The 5,500-nt window shown below is 45.7% G+C and overlaps 1 protein-coding gene across 5 annotated transcripts in view; it reads right to left on the bottom strand.

Annotated features, from left to right (window-relative positions):
- LOC135905513 (cell adhesion molecule Dscam1-like) overlaps window positions 1–5,500 on the bottom strand; it is a 910,071-nt gene that overhangs the window by 847,452 nt on the left and 57,119 nt on the right. The window lies entirely within an intron of this gene.

The raw sequence follows: 5,500 nt of genomic DNA, 5'->3' as shown, positions 1-5,500 counted from the left end.
TATATTGCACATTTTCGCGTTGTCCTCTTGCGAACTACTTTGGCCACAAAGAAACGTGTAGTAGTAACCCATCGATTACTTGTTTTCAACGTGAACTAAGCTTAACACCCATGACCCATTATCAGTAACACTACTCTTAAGCATGAAATGCTTTTGCCTCCCGTTGTCGGTGACTTTCAAGTGACCCTAAACAGGGGGAAGGTAAAGGGGGAATGGAAAGAGGAAAGCGGGATAGAGGGAACACTGTATGTGCATGCAGCAAACCGCCTTGAAATGAGTGAAGTCGAAGCAAGTGCTTCGATACGTTAGGCTGCCGTCATTCTGCTGTCTGAAGCTAATCTTGGTGCTTCCCCACAGCGACTGATGAACGCTGAAGTCACCTGTCAACAACAAGGAACCCCTGGTCGTCAGCAGTACATTGCAATGCGTATCAGTGTATCATTAAATTGAATACCAGCTTTTTTGACTTCATTGCAAATAGAATGCTGCGGGTGAGCCATGAAACCTACTAAAGATTTGCACGTACTGAATTGAGAGCATCCAGCACTTGCATTACACTTCGCGCTGACGGTGTGCGCAGGCTATTCAAGAGCACTGTGAAAGTATTCATCAGAGACTGGAGCCTCATAACCACTTGCCGGTCTTCTTCGGGCAATTTGTCAGGGACCCACACTGTGTACTCTATAGCGGCGCACAGCAGTATCAATCGAAGTGGCTCCGGCTCCGGCTGTGGCATCGGCTATGGCATCGGCTGTGATATCAGCTGTGATATCGGCTGTGGCATCGGCTGTGGCATCAGCTGTGGCATCACCTGCGGCTTCGGTTGTGACTTCCGCTGTGACTCTGGCTTTGGCTGTTGCTTTAGTAGTGCGCACCATGTTGCAGTAGTCTCCGCCATGTTCTTGTCAGATTTAGATTCGATTCCGCCAGGCCTAGGGGGCCTGGCCTTTAGAAAGCGACGCTCCCGGCCATGTCGGACTTCAAAGAACGCTGATGCCTCTGTGAAGCGTACGCCCCATTCGACAGCACCCCCTCAAATTGAAAACTGCACTTAATTGGAGCGCCATTTCAGCACGCGAGACTCGTGCGCATTTATTCATATAGCCTCGACATCATGGCCAACTGTCCAGCTAGGCTGCGAAGGGATGTGGATAGTAGCAACCGATTATTACATGGCAAATATGGATCTCATAGGCTTTCTTCAGACGTAACTGCTTGGAAACGCTCTAGTAACAGCCATGTGAGAAGTACTAACTTATACAGAAATAACCCATTACTCAAGTTGCGCCAGAAAAGCAGCGGTGTAATACGCAATAATTGTTTTATACCGACTGGCGTTATAACGTTCTTGTCGGATTCTTCATATTCTCACTTAGCAGCCGAGTAAACTGTTGTAAGCAAGGCATCGTAAAGATATAACGATATCTGCAGGTACTTTAGACAGACATTCAACTGTACGGGTGGTGTGGGAGTTCTTGGCCAGTAAGGATTTGGTTTCAGTGGCAAAAATTAAAAGCTACATTCTAGGACTTTATGTGCCAAAACCACTATATGATTATCAGGCACGCCGCAGTGGGAAACTTCGGAATAAGTTTGACCGCCTGCGGTTATTTAATGCCTCAGTGGCGTTCAACAAATTTTACGTCATGAGCGAAAGCAAAAAGAAACAGAGAGAGAGAGAGAGAAAGAGAGGAATGGCAGGGAGGTTATCCAGAGGCTAGTTTCAGGTTTCCTACCCTGCACTGGCGTGAGGGATATAGGGGTCGTAAAGACGACAAAGAGCCAAAGGATAAAAAAAGAGGAACAAGGGAAAAAAGAAGAAAATAAAAAAATAGCACAAAAGGTTTCTGAGGAACCATCGACCACGATTCTCGAAGACAGCGTTACCTTCTTTAAAAGCCACGGAAACTTCCTTGAGTTGCGGCTCCAGCGCACCGTATTTTATTTGCTGTATTCCCAACCACATGGTTCAAGGGCAATGAATTCCTCCTAAGGACTTACGGCTGATGCAGTATGTGATTTGGGACAAAATTGCATAAAGAAACCAACGGAGACTCTTCGCTGCCCAGAATAAATCAGAACGCGCGTCACATAGGATGAGGCAGGACGAAAAAAGTGTCACCTGCTCGGGCTGTCAGTTCTTGAGTCAGGTTGTGCGCCATTTCGTTCCCGTGAAGGGAGGAGTGTGCGGGGGCCCATATAATGTGAATGTCGCGATCTTCACGAAAGTTGTTTAGAATTCGCAGCGCTTCCGGCGAGATTCTTCCTTTGGCATAGTTCGATCTTGACGGCTGTCTTGCAGTCGCTTACTGCCATGTTAGCTTCCGTGGAGGCTATTGCCAGTGCTAAGGCAGCCTCCACCATCACCTCCACCTTCCCTGTTTTTACCGTCCGACTAACTCTGCAGTCACCCTCTAGACTCGTAGCAACTATCGACATACTCTGTCTATTTGCCTACTCCACCGCGTCCACATAGACCACGTCTCTGGCACTACGGAATCTTTTGTGGGGAGCTCTCGCTCTTGCGTTTCTTCGATCTTGGTGAAACTCCGGATGCATGTTTCTGGGGATTGCGGGTATTGATAGATGTTCCCTTATTTTCCTTGGGATGTCTCTCCGCACTCCGTGCTGTGCTTCGTAGGTTATTCCGCAGTCTTCTAAGATGTGTCTCCCCGTCAAACTCTGTGTAAGGCTTTCATACTGTGCTACTCTCTGGGCCTCGATAAGTTCTAGTGAGAAAAAATGTTTTGGTTTGATCTGATAATAACCAACAATCTGCAACAAATGTTTGCCAGACGCAGTGTTTTCTGGATACAAGTCACGCACCTTAAAGGAAAATGTCGAAGGACAAAACAATATAGAGTTCCCGTAGCTCACATTATAGTGTATTCTCTTTACTACCATTTGGTGTATTCTGTCACGTGCATTAACATATCGTTGCGATCACGCGTGGCTAAAAGGCTGCATGCATTTTAATTTGATCCTTGTTCTTAAGGGTTCAGCACTTTGCATGTCATCAAAACAGTTGTTTCTTGTTATTATATATACCATGTACTGAAAGGAGAGGTTCGCAATATTATTGGTGCCGGCTACGACTTTGGACGGTGGAAGCAAAACAAAAGCGCAGAAAATGGCATGAACATTTGGAAAGTTCTTCCCAATGAAGAAAACAAAAAGACACTAAGAGACGAAGACATTTCTATAAAGAAGTAAAATTACACAAAAGAATCTAAAAACGCGTATATTAGGTGAAACACAAGACACGTAACAAGATAAAACAGCACCAGACGTGAGCTACACACATACAAAGTACAATACGACCTCCGGTATTGAAACAAATGTAATAGTGCAGTCGACCACGATACATTTAGTACGAACCTAATACATTTGTTTTTATCAATAAGTCTTTAAAAGCAGCAAGTGTTTTTTTCTCGGTTGCTCTGTTGTAGCAACTGTTGGTCATGGCCCAAATGTTGCTTTCACGGTGATATTGTTGGTCATGGTCCAAGTGTCTTTTTGACAGTGAAACCAATAATAAATTGGCCTCTAGTCCTAGCGTATCCTGTTGTGGGCACTCGAGAAGGATATCCTGCACGTCTTCGTCAGTGTGACCACAGCGGTACAGCGGACTAGCAAAGCCCTAAATGCTTTGGTGGCGCTGATCAACGAGCAGTAGCATGTCAAGCAGACACCATGTTGACCTCATGAATGGCCACACAGTGTATGTTCTGAAACCCGATTCGGTAGCTGTTCAAGTCACTGTTGCTCAACTCTCTGTCGCGATCCTTTGTCGAGATCGTCACTTTGAAGGCAGAGTGTACAGTTAGCCCTCCCAAAGCAACGGTAGCTTTTCCGCTTGTCGCACAGGCCACATACGCATTGACTGTCCAATCACAATCTCCGGTGCGGCAGTACCGACTACACAGATACATGATCAGGAAAAGCACGAATGTCTTTCCCCACCCAGCCGATGCAGTGAAGATCTGTAGCGGTAGACAATCCGGAATAGTAAATTTGTGAACGACATCAGTTAGAATTTCAAACTGCCTGGCATTGGTCATACGCGTCTTTCCCAAGCATTTGTCATTTCGCAGAATGTCAGTCCTGGCGTGAACGGCGAGACATCATTCAAAGGGCTTGTTTGATTGCCCCTGGCCAGCATCTTCTATGACGTCTGCATTATTTGTCACATCCAAAGACGAACTACCTCCATCTGTTTATCATGTCCTCTCATTCGAGCGCTCTCATTCAAACTTTGTTTGCTATGGTGTTCGGCTGCTGAGCACAAGGTCGCGGGAACGAATCCCGGCCACGGCGGCCGCATTTCGATGGGGGCGAAATGCGAAAACACCCGTGTACTTAGATTTAGGTGCACGTTAAAGAACCCCAGGTGGTCGAAATTTCCTGAGTCCTCCACTATGGCGTGCCTCATAATCAGAAAGTGGTTTTGGCATGCAAAACCCCATAATTTATTCAAACTTTGTAATGCCTCGGCGCGTGGAGATCGCTCTTCATACAGCAATCGCTCGCAGGCAGCCTGTAGCTCAGCCCCGGTGATGTTCTTAGTGTAACGGCTTTTGTGCTGCATGATTAGTGTAATCTTGTCGTCAATGATATCCACAAAAGAATTGCAATCCAGGATATCAACTTACCTTTGAAACGGGTAGAAGAGCATCACATAATACCGTTTCAAGTTCAGAGTGTCGCTCTCAGGACACTGGTGATAGCGCAGAATCACCCTTTTTCGATGCCGCGTTTCTCCAAGATGACGTATGGTCGTAGCATACTGAGCCCAAGTCAGGTTCTCCAGTTCTCATTTCCGGTCTTCGTATCTGTCAATGAGTCTTCTTACAAATGTCAGTACTGGGCGCATCCAACCCTTCCATGTGGATCTCCTCTGTCATCTTCCCAACATGAACGCGCTGTTCCGGACATGCGGTATTGACCGTCGACTTGAAGAATATGCCAAGTTGCAGAGGAAACCAAAATTTATCATTGACCCTTTTCGTGTAATTGTAATATTTTAGAACTTGAATAATTATTTAAGACTAATTATCTAATTAGGCGGAGCGAAAAAATAAATATGAGTATCTCCAAGTGACTGCAAACAACATCACCTTGATTCTGTCCAGCTACGTGGCCTTCGCATATTTTTAAACTCTGGTTAAATTTAGCTGGGACACCCTGCACAATGGAAAGGCTTTTAGGAAATAGGTCCTCACCCAGTGGTAGGCGGTATCGAAGATACACGTACCTTAGATACTACCTTAGGTACTGTTTGAGTTTCTTGTATCTGTATCAAGGTACGTCTGGGAAGACGTGTATCAGCATCTGTATTTCCGATACATGGAAGAGTGCCTCGTGTATCTTAAGATGCAAGATATTGATCTCAGAACGTCACCGTGATAAACTACAAACGTTGGCTAACTCCGCCTCTAAAGCTGATACTGTTGCAACTAATCCCCATTAAAAAAACTAAAGGCAGTGACATTCTTTTACC

The sequence above is a fragment of the Dermacentor albipictus genome, chromosome 3 (genome assembly GCF_038994185.2).
Source record: "Dermacentor albipictus isolate Rhodes 1998 colony chromosome 3, USDA_Dalb.pri_finalv2, whole genome shotgun sequence".
NCBI classification, from domain to species: domain Eukaryota; kingdom Metazoa; phylum Arthropoda; class Arachnida; order Ixodida; family Ixodidae; genus Dermacentor; species Dermacentor albipictus.
This window is presented reverse-complemented; position numbering and strand designations above follow the sequence as displayed.